The sequence below is a fragment of the Mustela nivalis genome, assembly GCF_964662115.1.
Source record: "Mustela nivalis genome assembly, chromosome: 6".
Taxonomy (NCBI): domain Eukaryota; kingdom Metazoa; phylum Chordata; class Mammalia; order Carnivora; family Mustelidae; genus Mustela; species Mustela nivalis.
The window spans coordinates 25,152,731-25,177,290 of NC_139025.1; the positions used below are offsets into that span (position 1 = coordinate 25,152,731).

At 40.0% G+C, this 24,560-nt stretch overlaps 1 protein-coding gene across 4 annotated transcripts in view; it reads left to right on the top strand.

The window, feature by feature from the left end:
• Nucleotides 1–24,560, top strand: part of FLRT2 (fibronectin leucine rich transmembrane protein 2) — a 107,801-nt gene that overhangs the window by 60,543 nt on the left and 22,698 nt on the right. Inside the window, exon 1 of one of the 4 annotated variants that reach the window (XM_082736311.1) lies at nucleotides 5,833–5,906. The exons of the other annotated variants lie outside the window; for them this stretch is intronic. The gene's annotated coding sequence lies outside the window, so the exon portion shown is untranslated. Of the gene's footprint in view, nucleotides 1–5,832; nucleotides 5,907–24,560 lie in introns of those variants that run through there. 4 annotated transcript variants of the gene reach the window in all.

Consider the following 24,560-nt stretch of genomic DNA (forward strand, 5'->3'; position numbering starts at 1 on the left):
GCTACAGCTGCCCTCCCCTTTCTTTTTTTATGAACTTGGAGTTGTGGCCTTTAATAAGTGTTTACTATGTCTCCTTGTTCATCTCAATGATGGGTTAAGTGCCGTGATAAACACCTTCCTTTCCTTTGTGTGGGTGTAGCTGGTGAAAAAAGGGGTAGGGGTCTACAGTCTCGAGGAGCCACACACGCAAGGCAGCACGCAGGAAGAAGCATACAGTGAGCATTTTTTAATTTGTTCGTCTCACTTGCTTTGCTTGGTATGTGCTTGGGTGATGTAGTAGTCATGCGTTCACGGAGTAGACGTCTAATCACTGTTTCTTACGAATTGCTGGGTGGCCCTGAGCAAGGCCCTGCATCATCCGTGTGGTGTGTCCTCTTTGTTGTTTTGACAAAATGAGAACCATCCTCTGTCAGAATGCCTCTTACCATTGACTTCGGAGAGCGGTGCGATATTAACTGCAAAACATTTTGAAAAGAATTCTGAGGCATCCAATTAATTGAAAACTAAATGTAATTTTTGAAAGACAAATCATTATCCAGTGGAATTGATTTTCAAGATGAAATGGTCCAATTGTCCGCCATCGATATATAAAGTTGAAGAAAGCCGGGAGGTAGCAACTCAAGGCTCTGCCAAGCTATCCTCAGCTATCCTATTCTTCTAGATTCAGTTTTCTCAGGATTAGACACTTTTTCAGACTTCATAGTCACTGAGGATTTGAACAAATATCATTTTGAAAAAAAAATGCAATGAAAGGACACATCAGTGGTGTCTTGATGTTGGTATCATCTGTTCATTTCACAGAAGCTGAGGACATATCTTGCCCTCTTCCAGTGTAAGTGTGTTTGAAGTGCATTGTCCTGTGGGAATTCCTTCTCCACAGAACGTCTGCTGTGAAGAAGAATCTGAACTCTGAGATTGTGAAGATGCACAGGCAGAGGAAGGACCACAGCCCTGCCTGTTGCTTTGTGGGTTAGGGAGCGGGTTCTTATTAGCACTTGAAAGGTAACCTAGGTAAATGCTTAGGTGATCAGAAATCCCATCACCTTCAGCCTGCACAATAGCCATCAAGATGTTCTTGCCAATTAGCATATAAAATAGCTGAGAATAAAACAAATCTTTATATGCCTAGGTTAGTAAGCAACTGAATGGTTCTTCTTAATTGCTTTTGATTTATTGAGTGGCAGGTGTACATGAGTACCTAATTTATAAATGAGATTCAGTTTTGTCTACTTAATATATAGCATTTTTATTGCTTAATAAATATTTCTTGAGCTAAGCCTTGACTCTTATGGATGTGAGAAATTAAGGGACATTGTGTTTATGGAGAATGCTATATGAATTTAATATACATTTATCTTGTTGTTTTAAGCACATATAACCATCAAGAAAGGAACGACTCACTCCACTAAATTGAAATAACAAAGTTAATTACAAATTGATTTTTTAAAGTGTCAAATTAAATATTTGTCTATATAGTAGTTGATTTCACCCTGCCTGAAAAAGGTCATTAAAACAGATGGGGACAGGAAGAAAGCAAAAATCTTTTATAAGTTTCTTTTTTTAGGAGAAAACACGTGATAAGATAAAGATGGTTTTCTTATTTCTTAATGTTAATCAATATTCCCTGTGACAAGGGAAGAGAAAGGGAAGGAAATGACTCTAGAGAAGGAAGGAGACAGCCCCTCCCTTGCTCTGTCTTTTACATCATCCTAGGGGTCACATCACCGCATTCTCTCCCCATCTGATAGCCGTTAGACTGCAAATTGTGGGACACACAGTATCTGGTGACCTCCACTCTTCTTCCTTCTTTAACAGGTAAGAAGAGTTGGCACACGCTTTCCCACTTGGTGATAAAAGTGCATCAACTCAGAATAAATGGGGTCTGGTATGTGTGAAGAAGTATTGGCATAACGTGCTCTGTCAAAAACTAACCACGTGAATTCTGCACCTGTTCATGCAGGATGCCACGCAGAGCGCCCTAGGGGATCTAGACGTGGAGGATATGCTGCTTCGCCAGTTCCACGAGCTCAGGGCCTTCTCTGCAGCCAATCCATAATATTTTAAAATTACATAAATATTTTGCACAATATTTTCAAACAGTGCATGGGAAATACACAAAATATGTCTTCTTCTACTGTATATACTATAATAGGTCAATTCACATCTGGATATGGGTAACATTTTCTTTTCCTGTACAGTTGCCACTGGCTTATAGTAGGATTTATTAAGAACGTTGATTTTCAGAAGAAAGGAGGAAAAGATGATTTTGGTTAGATGTCTATATAAAATATCTAGATTGAGTTTCCATTTATTTGAGCCTAGCTTTCAAATGGTTAACTAGTGAGTTTTTAGACTTTTCTTGAAACTTCTAAGGGTTTTGTTTTGTGATGCCTGCGTGGCTCTATTCTGTGTTGCTTTTGAAATTCCATGAAGATAACAGCTGTGTCTTCTTCATGATATTCAAACTCTGTTTTTGCACCTCATCTCCTGGCTGCATGGCCAATAGGCTAATTTAAGGTTTACCAAAACTTTCATATGATTTTTTTGATACAATTGGAACCCTATTGATTTGATAAGATTGAAACATGTTGAGCCAAAAACAGTAGGTGCCATCAGAATTTTAAATATGTCATGTACTTTCTGGGGATTGGAAATATTGAAGGAATATCATTGAATATTTATAAGTCTACCTGGAAACTAATTAATAATGTTTTATAGTTTTGGGCCTTTTTATACCATTGCCCACCTTTAATTATTCTTTTCATTATTTTGCATTATTTACATGGCTCTTAGTTACCTTTTTAATTTTTTTTTCTCCTGGAACTGAGATAACTTTATACATGGCTCTAAGCATTAAAGGTACTCAGTCTTTGATTTTTAAAAATTATATTTTATATAACATCCATATTCACCTTATATCCTAGGGATCTCATCATTTCTCTGCTTATTAAGAATATGAAGATCACAAGTATCTCTTAATAATTGTTTCCAATTTTATCTAAAAACAGTATTAGTCAATATGGAGTATATAATATTTGAAAATTATTTAAATTATATGAAGCAAACAAGTGATTAAAGTTTTAACTGATGGTAAGTCAATGAACATAATTATTTTTTACCTAAAACAATGAGCTAAAATTTATATTTTGAACAGTAATGTGATTTTAAGTCTGCTCAGATTGTGGTCTTCTGAGAACTGACAATAGACCCAAGTCCCTCAATCTACTTTGTCAAGAAGATTCATATTGCAGTTGATAGACTCAGGTATCCAGCAGCCTCATGAAACACAGACAAAGTTCTGTCTTCGTGTAACCAAGATGAGCCTCTTTCTATGGCTGAGAATGTGAAACTTGGTTGGGGCGGGAGTGGGGAGGAGACACAGAAGGCTGAATGTCCTGCCCCAAACACCAGCTCCACTGTCTGGTACCTTTTAGCGTGGCTTCCTTCCGTTAGATCTCCAAAAATAAGGATACACTTTATTTATTTAATTTTTTTTTTTTTTTAGTCTTTTAAAAATTTTATTTATTTATTTTTTATTAGAGAGAGAGAGAGAGAGAGAGAGAGAGAGAGAACACAAGTAGGGGGAGGGCCAGAGGAAGAAACACTGTCCACTGGGCAGGGAACCCAAGGTGGGGCTCTATCCCAGGCCCTGAGATCATAACCTGAGCTGAAGGCATATGCTCAACTGCCTGAGCTACCCAAGTGTCCCAAGTCTAAAATAAAAATTAATCTTGATTAGGAAGGTAAAGAACCTTTGATGGGGATGATGTTGGTTTCCAATTTAGAATAAGGAAAAGCCCAGGAAAAGTATCTGCAGAAAGGAGAGGTCAGTTGGAACTGTCCATCTGACCCACAGGGACAGCAAAGAAATAATAAGAGAAGAAATTCCACAGACACACCCTAAGCCTGTCAACAGGCAGAGTCTTGACCCTAAGAAAGTTGCAAGTCTGTGAAAGGAAGTGACCCATTAGCAGGGAGTTAAAAACGCAATTCCAGGATGAGAGACTGCAGATCTTGGCTAGGGTCTTGCTCAGGTCCCACCTGTATTTTAAGTTTGCTTCAGGGGAGGGTCTAGGCCATGGTTACTAAACACTGGGGATTTGTCTTGTATGTGCGTGTGTGTCTTTTGAGTATGATGTTTGCCTGAGTAGAGCTTTTTTGAACTGCTTCCCCTGGGATCCCTGTGCCCAGTTCCCTCCCACCTACGAGCCTCAGCTCAGATGTCCTGTTGAAAATGTACGTGCTTCAGGGCACCTGGGTGGCTCAGTTGGTTAAGTGTCCAACTCTGACTCTTGGTTTTGGCTCAGGTCCTGATCACAGGGTCCTGGGATGGAGCCCCATGCTGAGCTCCGCAGTCAGTGGTTAGTAGGCATAAGGATCCTCCCTCCCCCTCTCCCTCTGCATCACCAACCCCTCTCCTTCCCCCTCCCTCTCTCCCTCTGCATCCTCTCTCCCTCTGCATTGCCACCCCCTCCCACCCAACTTCACACCCAGCTCTCATGCACATACTCGCTCCCAAATAAAAAATGAATCTTAAAATAAAATGCACCCACTCAGCCCTTCATCACACACCCTAAATCCCTCTTACTGTGGTATTTGCTCAAAAAGAAATAGGGAATTTGTTCCTTGTGCTCTGAAAGAAGTTCAGCCTTTACAGTTGCCCCAGACTCTGTCATTTCCATTTGAGGAACATACACAAGGCTTTTATATTTTGGTACTTTTGATTCAAAGCTCCTGTCTTATTTTATATAGTCCTGAAAAAACTTTTTTTGTTTTATTTTGTTTTTAATAGTTCCATACACACCCACACTAAGTTAATAGATGTGTGTGATATGTCAGAATGACCCTGGGTTTTGGAAGTTGCATAATCCTAGATTCAAGAGCTGATGGCTGATGGTTATAATCTGTGTGAATTTGAGCACATTATTTCACTTGTTTTAAATTTAGTGGTGTTGTTGTTGTGTTTTTTTTTTAAATCTCAAAATTGGGTTAGTCATAATGTCCTACAAGTGATTTGTGAGTATTAGTGGTGAGATGTAAAAAAGTGACTGAGAAGGTGCACTTGTCATTAAGAACATGCTTAGTAGCTGGCAGGCACACATTTTGAGTATATGTGTGTGTGTGTGTATGCTTATTTATATTATGTTTGTATATATGCACATAGCTATGCGAAATCATGGATTTCAAAGATACAGAAGAAAGAACCCTTTGAAGTCTATATGAAAAGAGCTTAGGAATTAATGTCCCTCTTTTATCCAAGGTATAAGTGCCTCCCATGTTCAAAGAGCATCAATAGGATTAATATTCAGAATTTTCTTTGAAGTCCTAATACAGAAGGGCCTGGAAATGAAACCCATAGCTATTTCTATAGGGGGATCACTTCTTAATATCAAGTAACAGGCCCAGCGGGAAAACTAGGCCATTTCTGCTTCACTGTTTTTTCCTGTCTTTACATATACATTCTCTCGGTGCTGTGGAGAGGGTTGAGAAAGGTTCAGTTGACTGGTGAGAGGTGAGTGTGTTCCTTGCTTGGTCTGGTGCTTACAGTAAACTTCCACAAATACCCTAAGGGCAGGCTTGGGGGTCTTTGAGAATTCTGCATTTGGGATTGGGCTCATTTTCAGACAGGCTGTAGGCCTGCGTCTCTCAGGAAATTACAGTTCATTTTTTGACTGTTCAGGAAGGACCTTTTAAAATATTAGCATCCAACAAACAAACTATCTCTCCCTGCACAGGTCAGGAAGACAGTGTCTCCCCCAGGGGCCAGGAACTGGCTTCCCTGAAGTCCTGCAGGGGTTTCACTTGCTATCCACTCTTCCAGATCTGGAGAATGATGGAGAACCTGTCTGCACAGATCGAGGTGGGGGTAGGGTCCCTTAAAGAGTCGTTAGCCTTCGACTTCACAAGTAAGTTACGATGAATCCAGCAGTTCTATAAATATTAAAATAGTTGGACACGCCCTTTTCATGTAGTTTGTTTTTGTGATGTTCTAGCACATTTGCTGTTTGTCACCCCTCTGCCTTGTAGAGTGAGAGACCAAAGGAGATTAGACACAAACACAAGACACCTTTTTTTTTTAAATACCCTCTTCTTCTTCCTTTCTCTTTCCTTTTTTTTAATGTGGAAAAAGGATTTCAATGTGAAAATTTATTTTTTTAGATTTTTTTTCCAATGCAGAAATAAATAAAAGAATTTTAGACATAAAAATCTTGAAGTAGCTGAACGCATCATCTTTTGAAAGATTATTTTTATTTTTTTAATTTTAATTTTAATTTTTTTAGCATTTTCAGTATGTAAACTCGTTCTGCCTATCATCATGGTACCTGGGAGAATTTGGATATTTCGTATGCGAGCAGTTACCATGCAACTGTACAGATCAGAACACGCTAGCAGTGCCTTGCTTGTTATGTGATATGTTGACTTTCAATTGATTTTAAGCACACTTTAAATGGTAATGAGAATGCAGAGCTGGGAGATAGCATATGGCTTTAACGATTTGATTCTCAGAAACCAAGAAAACATTTAAAAATGATAGAGTTTCTTATAGCGAAGTCAAGGTGAAATCTGAGTGTTTGAATGACAGAAACTGTGTCTTCCCTCTGTATTTTTTTCAGCTGTGCCTTGATTATATGTTATTGTGTTAATATGAAAAAATAAAGAGAAAACCAGAATTTGCTGTCGAAGTTTGAATCAAATTAAATATGACATAAGGCTTTGCTCAAAAGGTATGACTCCTTTGGTGCTTTGAACTCAAATCATCCTTTCAAGCAAAATTTAATATGAAAAGTCAATTAAAATATAATAAGGAAAAATGTAGTTCAAGGAGCTGGAAAATGAGAGAAAATGTGTTCATGCTGTGAAAGAAAGATGAAGAGAAATATTAGCTATTTAGGCATGAACTACATTTATGTATATAGTATGTGGTGCATAGTCTCTTATTAACTGAGAGAAGTATGTGAGTAAATGAGATGAGCCACTTCGAGATACTTGCTTTCTTCATGAGGAAAAACATGGCGGTGTCATTACCAAGTTTGTTTCATTTGTTCTACTAGATTTTACCGACTGCCGTTCCCAGCTAAATAACGAAAATCTGTGAAGTTCCTTTTTCTTAAATTGTTCTATTTTCATAGTTTAAACTTAATACTGGAAATAAAATGCAGTTGGTTTTTAAGAGATTTCAGAGCTGAAACAACTCGTGAGAAGTCCCGTCTGTTCACAGATCGACGCAGGCGCTACACTCTCTACAGCTCACTCATTTCTACTTCTGCAGAAATCTAAAGATATCAGCGAATTATACAGTCAGATGTGTGGCTTAAAATTATATACTGATAGGATGTTACAGCTCAGTGGGATCGCAGAGAGGATATGCTCTGGTGGCATTTTTTACACCAACAAAATTGGTTTATTTACAGTCATAAATATAATTTCTGCAGTTGGGGAAGAAGCTTTTGATCTCCTCTGTTTTAGACTCGCATTGGTAGCTCTATACTTGTTACTATTCCACTGTAGATGTCTCCTTCAAAACTCTTTTACTCTAGTTAGTTCATGTAAAACAGCTTACATCCAATGATGAAAGTAATGATTATCATTTATTGTGCACTCAGTCCATTCAGGCCATTTACTAAGTAAAGATTTTGTGTAGATCTCCTCGTTTAATCTTTATACCCACCTTCTGAGAAATTTTTGGATTAGAGGAATTAAAGGATTTGCTGAATGTTTGCCCACTGCTCATTAATGACAGAGAGGGTGTCTGGACATCCAAGTCTGTCTGACTCTACTTATCCATCCTTGAATTAAACATTTTTTTAATTGAGTTAAGTCATTCTACTGGAATTATAAACGTCCTTGGATTTTCAAATGATTTTCGATTGCAGAGTGTAAGCCGTACTTATCAGAAGCCAGGTACTAGACGCAGATTCAGGAAATCAAGTCTTGTCTGTCATCCTCATGGAAACATCATATTGAGTCTATGTATTGTGGGGTTTGGCTTCTGATGGCAACATTCAGATGCTCAGAAATTTCTTTAAACCTCAAAGCTAATTCTCAGTTGGACCCAACAGGTGGCACTCCACTCCTGGGACTCATGGGATTTTCAAGCTGAAAGAGACTTAAGGTGTTGTAAAAATCTTCTTCCTATTATGGTTTTAATACTCAAGAAGAGAAATTAAATGACTTCTCTCCAGGCTATGCATCTAGTTAGTAACAACACTAAGACAAAGACCCAAGTCTCTGGAATCCATGGCTTTACCTCTTCCTACTATTCAGAAAGCCTTCCTTTAAAAAATATTGTTGAGTAATAGATCATCACATTAATTAATCATATACAACATATTCATACAACTATGCACTAGGATGAATAGGAAAAGTGGGTTTCTGTTTGTTTGTTTTAAATTCAGATGGAAATGCAAACAGCTTTTGACCCCATGAAATACTCTTGACTCAGTAGGCTAAAATTATTTTCCAATGTCAGAGATGGCCATGTTCCGGCTGCTTCATCCCTAGACCATGCTCAAGAATAGTGTTAATAACCACCATCAAGCTGGTGGCGACTGTAGATAAACCATGTTGCTATTGCTAATTTTTAAAGTAACTCTGTAAGGTAGATATCATTGTCCCTAGTTATGGGGTGAAAACCATGACTCAGTTTAGATAAATGATTTTTACAATGTCATATAGCTACTTATCAGAATATTCAGGAGTTGAACACTGGTTTCTCTGACTATAAAGCTTACATGTTTCCCTTTGTACTACGTTGGCCTAACAAAATTAAAGTTAATTAATGTTAAAGAAAGAATTATAAAGTATGTCTAACAATGCCATTTACATCAATATTAACTCCTGCTTCTTCTTCTTCTTCTTCTTCTTCTTCTTCTTCTTTTTTTTTTTTTTAAATTCCTGCTTCTTGAATTGCACCTTGGACATTCAGTTTAATCACTCATTCATCTATCTTTTCTCTGCCTTATCAGTGAGTTAACAAAAGCCTGTATATTTTACAAGTGAGGAAATCAGGTCATGGTAAGATTAAGTAACTTCCCCAAGGTCACACAGCCATAAAGTGGCAAATCTGGGATTTCAACCCAAGACCCAAATAAAAAAGATAGGCTGCATCCAGCTCCAAAAAAGTTTAAATGGCTGTAACCGTCACAAACAGTAGAAGTAAAATTTTGAGTGAGGTAATACTAGGATATGCTCAGGGTATTCATATGAGTAGAGAGTGACTAGAAAGGAGAGGCTAGGGGCAGGGAGATATAAGACAAGTGCAGTTTAGGTCTTTATGGGGGTAGCAGCCAATATATGAAGAGGGAATTATGAAGGAAGAATTGGTCTCACTAGTGACTCACGTGGGTGGTAAGTTAGGAGGAAGTAGAAAGAGTGGGTGCCGTTACTGTGGGTCACTGAGAGGATGTCGATGTCATTGGTTGAAATGGGGAAGTCAGAAGAGCTTGAGAGATTGAAGTCCCAGATGGATGTATGGCTGCTAATGTCTGTGGGTTTGGAAATCAGTTCAGATGTATCACTATTGGAACTGGGCTGAAGATTGGAATCCAGCTTTATACATTTAATCAAATATTGAAGAGAAGGTGCATGAGGGTAGAGCTATAAGGACTGTCCACATTCAGGGGTTGGGAGGAAACAGATGTGGTTAGAAACGTAAAAAGAAGACTAACAGGATATCAGAGAAACTGACGGAAGGGAGAGTTTAGGGAAAGGATAAATGTGGTCAGGCACAGCATTGCTTGTGGAGAATCAAGGTGAAGGAAGACAGACCATTAGATTTTACATTTGGAAATCATAATGTGGACTTTTTTTTTAAAGTTTTTGTTTTTTATTTTTAATAGATTTTCTTATTTATTTGACAGAAAGAGAGAGAGATCACAAGTAGGCAGAGAGGCAGGCAGAGAGAGAAGGGGAAGCAGGGTCCCCACTGAGCAGAGAGCCCGATGCGGGCCTCCATCCCAGGACCCTGAGATCATGGCCTGAGCCGAAGGCAGAGGCTTAAGCCACTGATGCACCCAGGTGCCCCCAAAATGTGAACTTTTTAGAGAGAGTTTCAAATAGTGTAAGCCGGATGTTGGTAACCAGAGGGTAAGACATAGAGATAATACAATTTACATAAATGCAAAGAGAAAGGCAAAGTGGGAGCTTGTATTGGGACAGAGGTTTTGGAATAATGAAGACCTGATCAACTTTGTCCTCAAGGAAGATCTAGCTGGAGGTCAAGCCTTTGTCTTACCATTAAGCTGCCTGGTGCCTTATCCATCCCCAGTGCTCAGGAGACGTTTGTTCATTGAGTGCTGTCGCTTAGACTTTTACAGATTTAGAAAGATGGGTATTACTTTCATTTTAGTTATTAAAAAAACAGCATGGAGTCATATAAACAAACGGAAGCCATGTCCTCAGGCAGGCAGAAAGGAGGGGAGGAGGTTGGAAGGAGAGCAGCAGGCTACGTTCAGAAAGAAGGTTCACTCATGGCCAAGCAGAGGCTGCCGCTGAGGAAGGCAGTGAAGAGAGAGAGGGACAGAGGCTGATGTGCTGAAGGGACACACGATGAGATTTAAAGGAAGCAAAACGTGAAAGAGACCACCTGACAGAATGTCACCCAGGACCGTCTGCAGACTGACGGTGCCAAAACCATCAGGGCCAGGTTGAACTCTCCCGGGGCTATAGACCATTGTTGAACCGTTTTGTCAGCATTGCTTACAAGCCCCTTTGAACTTTGAATGACACAGCATGATCCTAATAAAGAGGTCCTGGAGCATAGCCAGGCTGCCAAGACTAAAATTATGCCCAACATCACCAATTCCCTAGAGAGACTACAGGCCTCTAGATAATGGAAGACCGCAGGCTTCCCCAGCAGCTGCGCAATGGCCACAGTGGATGGACGGCTTGGGAGAAAAGCTCTAAAGATCTTTCCATCCTAGAGGAAAGAGCATAACCTTGGCATGAGAACACTTAGGTTTAAATCCCAGCCCCTCTACCCATGACCTAGATAAGGTTGAAATCCCTGGAACTTCCTGAGCCTCAGTTTTGCCCTTTATAAAATGGCCCAACCGTAAGCCTTGTCTTCTAGAATGGGAAGATCAAAGGAGATGTATGGGGGGGAGTGCATGAAAAATTGCAAGATCGTTGCAAATATTATCTCTTTCGTAAGTGTCATGATTATTGGTAAATCCCGGAGATATGGATGGCTAAGCAGGAGGATTACCCTGTATCTCAGAAATGTACTTGTCCTTAAGTCCACCATGGAATGTTCTGAATGTGAGGCTGGACTAATGGTTGTTACTGGAAGTCAAGTGGAAGACGTTAGTGTCTATGTCAAATTGTGCTTCTTGGTTTATATGGATGAAAGGCTCTTTTCACAATAGAGATGTGAATTTTTTAACCACATTCTAAAATTTATCATGAAATACTTGTTTCTAGGGGTACCTGCGTGATGCAGTTGGGTAAGTGTCTGACTCTTGATTTCTGCTCAGGTCATGATCTCAGGGTTGTGAGATTGAGTCCCACATCAAGCTCTGCGCTTAACATGGGATTTGCCTGAGATGCTCTCGCCCTCCTCATCTGCCCCTCCTGCAAAAAAAATAAATATATATATACCTACCTGATTTTCTTTGCTCTAGCCTACAAAGCTGCTTTCTAAAATGATGATACATTTATTCCAGTTTCTCAAAGTAACCATCTTGCTATAACAACCTTGGAATAGTCCCTGTGCTCAGATTTGGAGTTACTGCTGCAGAATCATTCCTGGTATGCTTCTGGCTCCTCTCCCAGCCCAGCTCCTCTATTGGAAGGCTAGATGGCACTTCCGATTTCATTAAAGCACCCTGTAGCTCAGAGAACAAATTGGAGAAATCAGGATTGATTACATTCTGTGCTCTCTTTGTCTTCATCAGGATTTGTTCAAAGCCAAGTTAGAGTTTTCAAAGTGAGAGTAGCTTAAGGGGGCTCTACATTCAGTGCAGAAGACTGTGATTTCGTAAAAGCTGCAATTATTATGGAAAGTAAAATGGAAAGGATGAGCGTAATTTTGCTCTAAGAGCCATACCTTCACATCAATGACTTCATTTGCCCTGTAGTGGACTGGATCTTTCAACTTATTTATTAGGAAATGAGTTGCTACAATGTCATAAATGGATGGCATATCCTTTGATGTATGAGAATTCTGTGTGGAGATCCTTCATTCCTGTTGAAAATGAAACTAATAACCATTTGGAAGATATATATGCCATAACCCAAGATAAATGATCATCACCGTTCTTTGGTTTATTTTGAGGGGATCTTGAGGTGATTTTCTTCTTTACGACTAGATGGGGAGTTGAAAATAAAGCTAGTCTCAAAGGCCACTTCCCTTCCAAGGCCTTCAGCTATTCCCAAATATCCCTCTTTCTTACCAGCCTGGATATAATTTTGTTGATGCCCCTTTTTATGGCCTTTATGACCTTCTGCCTTAATTTATTCATTTATCCATCTTCTTTGCCTTCTTCTCTCTTAAGTAACAGGCAGGCAAGGACTTGAACTGATTTATTTCTGAATTCCCTGAAGGCACTTAGTACAGAGCCCTCCACTTAGCTTTCGCTCACTTGGTAGCTGCTGCAGCCATTCCAATGAGGTAAACCCCAAGAACAGTAGATAGAGGCCTCTTTGCTTGAGTCTGTAGGGAGGATGAAAGTTGAGGTTCTGGGCATCGATTATTAAACGGAGGGGGGGGGGACTTGTGTCATAATGCTTTCTAGAATAATGGCATTGACTGAATAACTGATATACTCAAAACCAGCATATAAAGAATGACTCTGTCTTATTGTTCATTGATAAGTGAATCCTTCTGCTTGAGGAGATGATATGTCCAGATAAATGACTTCTGATCGTAGATGAAGGGTTTCACTCCTTATTTTTCCTTTTCTTGTCTTTTTGTCAGATGTTGGCAGGTAATTGAGAACCAGGATTAAGAATGGCGAAAAAAGTCAGAAATTAACACTGTACAGATTTCTGGGTTAACAAAAAGAGTGCCTCCACTATTTTTGATGGGACCATTTTGATTGTGTTCCAGCAAACTGTTTTTGTTCAAGCTCACATCATTGCTTTCATTAATATTACTTTTGTGAACTCAAGAACTTCAAAAGCAACCTTACCTAAATTAATACCATCCTGTTTTGCTGTTTTGATTATTTTGAACCCTTTTTTTTTTTTTTGGTGGAGTTTTTGTTGTTGATTTGGGGGGGGGTGTGAATTTGTCATTTATTTTGACATTGGAAAGGAGCTTAGATAGAAATGAGTCCAGCTCCTTCCATAAAGTTGTGTAGGACCCAATGCCTAGGGGAGTTAAGTGACATGCCTCTGTTGGTGGGACATTTAGGGGTAAAGTCAGGATCTCCAAAATCTTATCTAGGTCTTCCTTTAGTTATACCTTATTTCATGTGTTTTCCACCGTGTTTTTCTGTTGCCTGTAATCTTCTCTATTGTGCACATTTATTTACCCAACCAATTTGTGAACTTTTCCAGGACTCGGATCATATCTTTGACTTCTTTTGACCTTGCACAAGCAAGCCCGAGTTTTTGAACATTATTATTCACAGTAGGTCACACTTCAAGGATTAATGGTGGCTGTGGGCAGCATTTGTTTGCACAAATTGCTGTGGATAAAGAAATTGAGAGTTGGAAAACTCCACCAAAAGTGGAAAAAAAAAATCACAAGCAAGATAAATAAGCCTAAGGATTGTTTTTAAAACTGAGAAGGATTTCTTTTTGTTCTTATTGTTTTTGAAATTGGACTAATGGCAGAGGAAATAAAAAGATGCAGATAAACTAAATTGCTCTAAATCACCACAGTTCAGAGCTGCGCTAGAGAAATACCTTCAAAGAGGGTTTAGAAAATGCGAAAGAAATTAGTCTTTCCTGCTGTGCCTGTGTGCAGAGCTGTGGACCTGGGGGATTAGGAAAGAGAATGGGAAGACCACAGCAGCCCTCCCAGCCTCAGTCTGGCTGTCAGTGCTGGTTAGCAAAGACAGGACGCTTTGACACGGAGGGTTCAGAATCATTACAGGTCAAAAAAACACCACTAAGAATTCATAGCCCTTTGGAGCCTAACTGCAGTGCACCTGATAAATAATTCAAGTAGTCAGAAGTGCGTGGGTAGGGCAGCCTTTACATGTGCTTCTTCATCTTTTCTTTTAATAACATCCCAGACTTTCCATCTGATTTAATTAAATTTATGCCCTCCTTTCAATTGTCTGTCCCATCTCCCCCCTTCGTTCTCCCCCTCCATACCTCCTCCCCTTCTTTTCTTTCTCTCTCTCTCTTTCTTTCTTTCTCTCCTTCCTCCCTTCTCTTCCTCTTCCATCTCTTTCTCTCTTTTCTTTTTTCATCAAGAAAGGTCACTTAGGAACAAAAAAGAAAGATCATTTAGGGAGTGCAGGGTTTTGTTTTATTTTAGCTACGTGGTGCCTTTCAAGAACTCACAACTCTAGTTGGAAATAAAGAGCATTATTTATTTTGGCAGTGGTAGCTGTCTCCCATTGTATGGTGCTCTTCGGTTTTGCTTACGTTTTTGCCTCAGTAATAAATTACAGCTTTTCTAGGTTGTAGGGCTGATAGAATGTAGGATGCTTCTGAAAATGTCCATCGTGTACAAGATACCTATATCAGACAAAATTGGGTCAATTAGTTCATTTTATTTAAGAAATAATTAAAAAGTGAATAATAACTTGTACGCACATAAAACAAAACTATTTAAGTGGACATTAATTTGCAATTTTTGATGTAGGCACCAGGGTTCCATCTTCATGGGGAACCTGATTGGATTAATACACTTTTCTTCCCCAAGTGCAGCAACTCTGATTTCCGGTTTCCTTTCTTATATTGGAAATAAAACAATCAGGATCTAGGAGAATAATCGGAGTATAGAATTGTAACAGATCTTTAAGATTCTGCTCTCTCCATTTTTGTCTTACCTAATGTGCTGGCACCTTTAACTGACTTGCCATTAAAAAACAAAACAAACAAACCAACAAACAAAACTAGTTTTTCTAAACTATTCAACCATGTTTTCATATGAGTAACTCCTTTCTTGTACTTCTCTTATATTGTTTTGCAAAATCTTTATTCTAATTGTGTAATTAAAGTACAAAAGTGTAACTAGCATAATATGGTTTAGAACTCTTGGTAGGCATAGAACTCAGAAGTCCAGAGCAGGTACAGATGTACTAAAAGACTATCTAAGAAGCCACTAAGGCCCCGTATGCCGTTGGTACCATCAGTGAGAGTATGAGAGCATAGTATTTTTAGGTGTATTATTAAGTGGCCTATTGGTAAGGAGCTTTCTGCTACATATATCCCAGCCACTATAGATCTAAGATGTGTAACCTTCACAAAATTAAACACTTAAGGCCTCCTTTATTCTTCTCCTACCCACTTAAGCCCCTATGTTGCATCACCACTTCCTCATATCAGGGAGATCATATGATAGTTGTCTTTCTCTGCTTGACCTGAGGGTTGCTGGGGGGAGGGGGTTTGGGAGAAGGGGGTAGGATTATGGACATTGGGGAGGGTATGTGCTTTGGTGAGTGCTGTGAAGTGTGTAAACCTGGTGATTCACAGACCTGTACCCGTGGGGATAAAAATATATGTTTATAAAAAAATAAAAAATTAATTAAAAAAAGAATGGAAAAACAAACAAAAAAAAACAAAACAAACAAACAAACAAACAAAAAAAAACACTTAAGGCCTCCATAGCTACATCACTAGAATGGCAGTATAATAATAATATTTACTTCTTTGGTTGGGGCGAGAATTAAAGGTGTTGACAAAGCTCAAGCACGTGGCATTGTACATTCCAGTTTTACATGGCACTCAGCACATGTTAGTTATTAGTCTTCTTACTTCCATGCTTGGTACTCTTACTTCCAGTCTATACAAGTATCTCTCAAACTTTATTTTTATTGCTTCCTTAAGAAGGTTGCCTAGATATTTTCTTTTCCTAAAGCTCCCTTTCCCTTGTGACATTTTAGAACTGCGATCTGCTGTATATCTATTTGTGTCATGTGGCCCCTGGAAAGGCCACGGACTATCATAATATCTAAGTTTTTTTTTTTTTTCCCTCTTTTTCTTAAGAACCAGTTTTACCCACCTTGGGGGTGATATTACCCTTGTAGAAAATGTATGTTCTGATCTACTCTATGTCAGGTAATTGTGCTTTCCTCCACCCAAGGCTGGGGGGCACTGTGTCAGAGTGGGGCTGGCTCGGTATTAGACTGGGCAAGTTGACCTGGGAGTCATGCTCTCTGCCCCGCCAGAGGAAGCCCGCCCTGAGATGGACACTTCGATTTGGAAGGTGTTGATGCAAAGAACCCGGTAAAGGATTGAAGCACATCATGGACCTTTAGAACCTGAAAGAGCAATTAGAGTTAGATAATACACTTTTCTTAATAACCTCCTAGCAGTTTTCATTTTTTATTAATGGATTGTCGTCAAAGGTATGAAGTCATTATTCTCTGGCCTGAAAAATAGGGAGTGGATGGATTCTTGGAACTGCTGGGGTCATATGACCATGGCACTTGAGAAAAGAAGATTTTAGCTTCATGACTGAGAAAGCTTAAGGCCTTGCAGCTGAAGTTCGGTGCAGAGTGGAGTTCTGGAAGGAAGACTTCCCAGGGGTGTATAAACAAATTGCTTTGCGGTCCTCCTCGGAGAGTGGGGTATGAGTGAGCTGCTTCTTATTCATCTCATTTTATGATTGACTCTGGCATATCTTTCTTTTCCACCGTACTGTGAACTTTGGAAGGGAATTATTCACCAGACTGTGTAGGCTGTCATAGCAAAACCCCACAGACTGGGCAAACCACAAAAATTTATCTTCTCACAATCCTGGAGGCTGGACATCTGAAATCGAGATGTCAGCAGGATTCTGTGGCCTCTCTCCTCAGCTTGTGGATGGCCTTCTTCTTCCCGTATCTTCATATGGTTCCTCTCTGTGTAACTGTGCCCTGATCGCCTCTTCTTGGAGAGACACCAGTCCTATGGGATTTGGACAACCCTAATGACCTAATTTTAACTTAGTTACTTCTTTAAAGACTTTGTCTCTACATATGGACACATTCTGAGGTTCGACAAGTTAGGACTTTAACAAAGAGTTTTGTGGGACACAACTGCGTCCATAACAACTCACTACCTATGGTGTGTGGACATTCAACAGTGAACGAATGAATGAACGAATGAATTTTTATTTTTGTTTTGTTTTTGCCAAATTTGAATTAGCAATTCCATTAATACTTGTGAGTTATTATTAAGTTTCTTAAAATTTTTATATTTATTTTACCCTGAAAGAGACAAAATCCCATGGGGTATTTGTGGTTTTTTAAATAACTATGTTCAGTTGCTCCCTCCATGAAGGCAGGTCCCCTTCTCCCCTGGAGAGCCACTGATGCCAGCAGGCCAGCCCTAGACGTTTGCAGGGCCCTGCTCCAGGGTTACAGAGAGGCCCACCACAGAGTTAATCTCTCAAAAATTGTAAATCTTATTAACAAATTGCTTAAAAACTGTGTACTATTCTTCTATGTGACTGATCTGCCTTTTAGAATGTCCTGGAAGGCCAGTCAGGTTTAACTTTAGAATTCTCAAACTGCACCATATTCTTTGTTTTGTTTTGTTTTTGTTTTTTTTTTTTTGTTTTTGTTTTTTTAGATTTTATTTATTTATTTGACAGACAGAGATCACAAGTAGGCAGAGAGGCAGACAGAAAGAGAGGAAGGGAGGCAAGGCTCCTGAGCAGAGAGCCCGAGGGGAAGGGTCCTGGGATTAGGACCTGAGCAGAAAGCAGAGGCTTTAACCCACTGAACCATGCAGGTGCCCCAACTCCACCACATTCTGCATGGAAAGGGACAATATAGACAGAACTGGTACCAAGCATCTTCTGTTCCCTCAGAGGTCCCATCCTGAGCCCCAAGGGGCCTTGTGTGTGCACCCACATGCACATGCACACACACACACACGTATATACACACACACGTATACACACACACACCAGCTCTGTGCTTCCCGCACCAGAGAAACAGACCTAGAGGTGCTGTAACCTCAGGAAAACCGCCCCCGCTGAGAAGCCAGTCCAGGCCATGGGACAAGGTTTCCGCAACCTGGGTGCTCCAGAGCGTAGCTGGAGGGGGCCATCCAGGCTTCACATGGTCCTGGCCTTTGGCCTGGGGCACATCTTGACCTGGTAGGAGGGTGCAAGTCACAGGTCTGATGGTGGAACTGTGGTCAGTCATGGTTAGAGGAACTCCCACGGATTTTGAGATTGTTCTCATTCTCTGACTTCCCTGAAGAGTGAGCAAGAGAGGGGAAAGAATGTTCTGAGGAAATACTAGGGTCAGGGCGTAGTGGCAGCCAAAGGAAGCTAATGGAGTTTGTCATTTCACCTGAGAATCTCTCCATTAAATCCTGACTCTAAGTCTTCAGGTTTTGGCCCCATAAGTCCCACAAAAGACCAACTCACCACTTGCAAACAAACAAACAAACAAACAAACTTGGGTCTAGAAGCATATGAGCTTTCAGGTGGAAGCAGACAATACCCAGGTTCCTGCCCCCCTTGAGTGGGGCCCACTGTCACTGCAAAGAGCAAAGCAGCAGTGCCCAACCCCTCAGGTGAGAAAGAACAACCTTTCTGGAATGATGCAGCCCTGCCCAACCCTGGACAATACTGGCAAATATTTTTGCCACTACGGCCACTAAAAGCTGTTTTTTGGTTTCTTGGGTTTTTTGTTTGTTTGTTTGTTTTTTGTTTTTCTTCAAATTATTTAAGGTTGTTTTCCAAGCCTTCAGAGTGACAGGAAAAAATAAATAAATAAATAAATAAATAAATAAATAAATAAATTAAAAGTCAGTGCTTTTCCTTACCACATAGAATAGTTTATAGTAGGGACCAATTTACTTGCTAGGGAACAGCGGGTGGTCTGTACCTTTCTCAGTGAAAGGGACATTATGCTAACCAGGGTGGCTTTCTTCTGTACTCAGGATAGAAGGGGAGAGACCCTTCTAATTAATTATGTGGCTGTCTTTACCCAGCGTGGGTACCTCCCTTTGTCTTTAAAGTTCTTATTTAGGGCGCCTGGGTGGCTCAGTGGGTTAAGCCGCTGCCTTCGGCTCAGGTCATGATCTCAGGGTCCTGGGATCAAGTCCCGCATCTGGCTCTCTGCTCAGCAGGGAGCCTGCTTCCTCCTCTCCTCTCTCTGCCTGCCTCTCTGTCTACTTGTGATCTCTTTCTGTCAAATAAATAAATAAATAAAATCTTAAAAAAATATATAAAGTTCTTATTTAGTCAAAACTATTTCTTTTATTTATTATTTATACTTCATCTCTTTCCAAAGAGAATTTGAGACAGCTGAAAAATGTCGGGGTTATTTATCCTGAAACAGGACATTAAAAGAAAAAATTGTGACCGAGGACAGAGCTTACTTTTTCTCTCCAAGCTCCTCAATAACATTTTCTGTTCTACTTTATCCCTCCTCCCAAAACTTCTTTCAGCTCTTTGCTGTTATGGCTTTCCATCTTTACCTTCTCTCACCATACCCTCCATGTTCTACTCCCTTGAATCTTGAGCTTCCCATTGCCCTTAGAATAAAATCCAAATGGCTTGCCAGAGCCATGAGACTTTGTGTGACAGGCCCATCAGTGGGCCTCTGTCCACTCCCTCCTCATAAATAAATGCCACCCACATTGGTTTTCTCATTCCAGGAAGAGGTTAGGCTTTTCCTCCCTTGAACCTTTGCACCTGCTCTTACTACGCTCAGACGATGAGTTGACCTCTCCCCATGCACTGTCCTTCCTTGTCCCAGGTCTCTAATTCATTACAACTCTTCATTCTTTGGGAATCCCATTCTCCAAGATGTCAACCGTGGCCACCATATCTAAACCCACATCTATCATCCACAGTGATATTCTCTGTCATCTTTCTTTATTTCCTTCATGACCTTGCTCAGGACTTTATTATTCTTGTCTCATGTGTTTTTGTTTGTTTGTTTTGTTTTTTCCCTTTTCTGTCTTACTTCCTAAACATGTCACTTTCCTGACTCTAAGGACTTTATCTTTCTCACCTTTACATCACAAAGACCCCACCGTATACCAGACACAGTAAGTGGCCTCTCGACAATTGTTTGATGAATGAATGAGTGAGAAATACTAGCTCTAGGAAAAGGTCAGATACATGCATTATTAGAATGTCTGCCAAGAATGTTTCAATTTCTGGAGAAAGTAGCATTCTCAACCAAAGGAACTGGTTTATAATTATAAAATTTTAAGCATCAGGGACCTGGTGAGGAAAGGTTTTGGAGGAAACTACATCATGTTAAGTGGTTGCCCATTCAATGTGTATTTTTCCTTGACCTATTTCTTGAATGTTTCTCTCAGAGAGCAGACTTGCCATTTAGATGTAATCCTTTAGAAGACAGACCTTGTTAGACCAGTCATGATACTGCCAAGGGTCTGGGGAGCCCATATTTTAGTCAAGCATGAGAATGTAGCTAATGAAGCAAAGAGTAAACTGCTCTTATTTCATACATGTATGCTACCTTCATCGATCTCAGTATTTTAATCTGCTTTATCATCCCAAACATCATGGTACTGTCTAATACTTGAGTTTTTAATTTTATTTAAAAGTGAAGATTGGAACTCTTTTCTGGACAACTATCAAGCAGCTGAGACAAAGATGGGAAAAAAATGGTCTTGCATGGTGTGGTTGTGTGTTGGGGTGTGTAGTGGGGTGTGGGTATGTGTTACTGAGACCACTTTCAGCTGCGATGCCTCCCTCTGGTGGCGGCTTTGTGTACATGGACATGGGTGGCATTGGGTCAGACTGTTGTTTGCTTTCTTAATAAAAAGAAAGAAAAAGTCATCATGTTCTAATGAGTGTGTGTATATATGTGTGTGTGTGTGTGTGTGTGTGTGTGTGTGTATTCGTCAGGGGTTGGGGGAAGCAATTTTTTTAAACAAAGAATTAAGTGATTGAAATTGATTGACAGCATATAATTAAGAAAATACAAACTTTCTGCATTGGGGATAAAGTTTGAAGCCTGCAGTGTTCATAAATGAAAGGAGTGCTCTGACTGTGTATAAACCTGTAACAGGATCCCCGCGTACGTTTAAATTCTCCTTTGTTTGGGAAACATCAACATTTCGTTCAAATGAGAAAATCTGCTAGTGTAGGTTTTTCAAAGATAGATTTTAAAATCTGCTGTGTATTTTTAATATTTTGTTTTGAATGATTCTTTTTGTGCCGTGTGAATTTTATATTGGACAATACTAATGGGGTTTAATTTTCAGTCTGGGAAATCACTTGATTTTATCTTATCCCATATCTGACCGTGCTGGGGGAGATACCGTCGAGAAAAGGAGAAGGTCAAGGATAAGAAATCATCATCTTTCTTTTGTTTCTTTTTCCCTTTCATGCCTCAAATCCAGAAATAGTCTCCTGAACATAGCCTGACACTTCAGCGTGACAGGTGTTCTGAAGACGAGGAGGCGCTCTGTAAAACCTGTTTATTCAGTTAGGATATTTTGTACCATTTGCATTCAGAGCCATCCCTATGATACCAAAATAGGCTCCTGCAATGAATTTTTCATTTTTTAAACTCAAAACCAGATAACTCACCTGCAAATACACACTATGTAATTTCATTTCATGTGCCTGATCAGTATCACTGCCTGAAATCTGTATTCTCCGTGTGAAGGAGACAACAAGATTTTCTGTTTCTTTATGCATATTACATATGTGGTGCAGTATTTTGGTGGGAAAATGGGTCATGTTTATATTTTTGGATTCAGTTTATTTTTTTTCACGAGCTTTCTTATAGCTCTCAAAGTTCCCGGCCTATTTTGTATGGATTCTAACTATGAGTAATGGTAAACTGCCGTGCAATTAAAGCACAGTTGAACTGTCACTCTGAAATTTGTGTAAATATTTATAAGCTATGGCATTATAGAAGAAGAAACACAACACTTGGATTATTTTGTTGTTGTCGTTTTTGTTTTGGGTTTTTGTTGTTTTATTTTGTTTTGTTTTTGTTGTTGTTGTTGTTGTTGTTGTTGTTAAAGAAACAGAGTTTCTGTAGTAGAGCATAAGGACTTACCTGAATTCGGGTCAGAACTTCATAGAACGGAAAGGGTATGTATCTAGGGTGATCAGATGTGCCTTCATCAAGCCAAGTTTGTAATAATGGGTCAGACTGACCCCATTTCAGTCAATAATAGCACAGAATTTGAAGTTATTTTGCAAAACAAGTGTAGTGCTGTAGCAATTACAATTTTCTAGTTGCATGTTTTATGTTTTATGCCCTTGCTTAGGTCATCTAGTTTCTTTGTATCTAAAAACTATTCATCCATCTCTCTATCTGTACACATAGGTTAGTGTTGCTCAAAACCTGTGAAGCCTTTTCCAAAATATTAGCTGGGTATGGTTCCTTATGGGACCTCAGATTGAAATGTCAAAGAGTTTTAACAGACTGCCTCTTCAAGCAAAGTAATCATCTGAAGGTTGTTTTTTGATTCATCATTTTTTTTTTTCTATAAACACTTCTTGTATGTAGTGTCTGCTTTGTAGGCTCTGGGGAAACAATAGTGAGCAAAAGCAGTCCAAACTCTGCCCGTATAGAGTTTACAGGGAAGCAAGAAAGGGGTTACAAGCAAGACCCTGAAGCTTATACATGAGTTCAAATTCTGTCCCTTCCTGTCCCTTATCTGATGATTGGCTTTGGAGAAGCTACCTAACTTGGTACTCTTCCTCTCTGTGGAGGTAATAACCATATCAAATGCATTGCTTTGGGGCACCTGGGTGGCTCAGATGGTGAAGTGTCTGCGTTGGGCTCAGTCATGATCTCACGGTCCTGGGATTGAGCCCCGCATCAGGCTCCCTGCTCAGCGGGGAGTCTGCTTCCCGGATCCCTCTGCCTGCCTCTCTACCTACTTGAGATCTCTCTCCATCAAGCAAATAAATGAAATCTTTAAAAAAATTTTATTGCTTTATTATGAATCAGTTACATAGGTTCTTAAAAAGTATCTGAAACTGTAAAAGCTAAGTTAGAAATACTCTTAAGACACTGCAATGAATAAGTCAAGTGGGCATTTGGCTGAATAGGAGAGGAGCTAAGAGGACAGGCTAGGATGGAGATTGTCATTTATGATTCATTTGCATGTGCAGATGACAATTTAAACTTGGGGTTGGACGCCATGTCCTACAGAAAGAGGAGGAGAGCAGCACCTGGATCCGAGCTTACTAGACTCACACTGAATACCTGGGTAGAGGAGGGGAAGCCTGAAAAATCGCAGATAGGAGGCGCAGGAGGAAACCCAGCAGACTATGATGTCATAGCGGTCGGAGAATAAGAACATTTCAGGAAAGACACACACAGCAGGTCTAAATGATGCTGTGAGATAAAGAAAGAGGCAAGCAAGAGCCCTTGGATGTACCAATCTGGGGCTGATTGTTGACGTCAGTGAGACATGCTGGTGTTAAAGTAGAGCCAGGAACCAGTGTGGAGAGGGGTGGTGGAGTTGGGTGGGAGGTGAGACAACAGAGATTCAATTTCTACCCATTCTTTCTAGAAGTTTGGCTACACGTCAAGAGAAAAATGGGGCAACAGCTGGAGGAAGCATTATTTTTACGTGCAAAATACTAAAGAATTTTTTTAAATTTTTAATTTATTTATTTTAGAGATAGAGTGCGAGCAGGGGAGGTGCAGAGAGAGAGGACAAGCAGACCCTGCGTTACGCACAGAGTTGCACACAGGGCTCAATCCCATGACCCTGAGATCATGACCTGAGCCAAAATCAAGAGTCGGGCACCCAACTGACAGAACCACCCAGTCGCCCCCAGAGAATGTTTAGAAATAGATCCAGTCTGAGACAGAGAGTTTGCATGCAGAGGGGAAGAGAACACGGAAAGATACATTTTAGAGAGGCCTGTAGGGTAAGGCCCCACAGGAGAGATGGAGATGGAGTGGTCAGCTTTTAAGGAAAAGAAAGCAGGTGCAGACACAGATGGATTCAGATGTTTGGCAACGAGAAGACGTGGGACATCTGTCTGATGTCTTCTGCCTGTCTTCAGATTAAGGTGAGGTTGTCTACTGAAAGTGAGAGAAGTTAGTGATATAAGGAAAGTGAAGACTGACTCCATCTTTGAGAGAATGAGGGAGGAATTTTTCAGAGAAGTAGGACAGGGTTGCTAGGTGTGTGGGGGGGAGCCTCACTGTAGATGAGTGATCCCTTATTTAAAGTCGATCTCATGTGGGCTATTAGGTGACTTTTTCTGGTGAGAATCTGAAACTCAGGCAGGCGCAGAGGAGACTGAGTTTGTGATTGAGTGGGTTTGTCTGCTTGATTCAAAATGCGGTGAAAGAATAGAGGGCAGAAGAATTTTTGAAATAAGAGGTTGTATACCCTAAACCAGTGAGATAGGAGGGAAATGTGGTGGGAAGAGCACCAAATTGTTCTTTTTCTTTTCTTTTGTTTTCTTCTCTCTCTCTCTCTCTCTGTCTCTCTTTTTAAAATCTTATCAGAAAAACTGACCTGGGATTCTATGG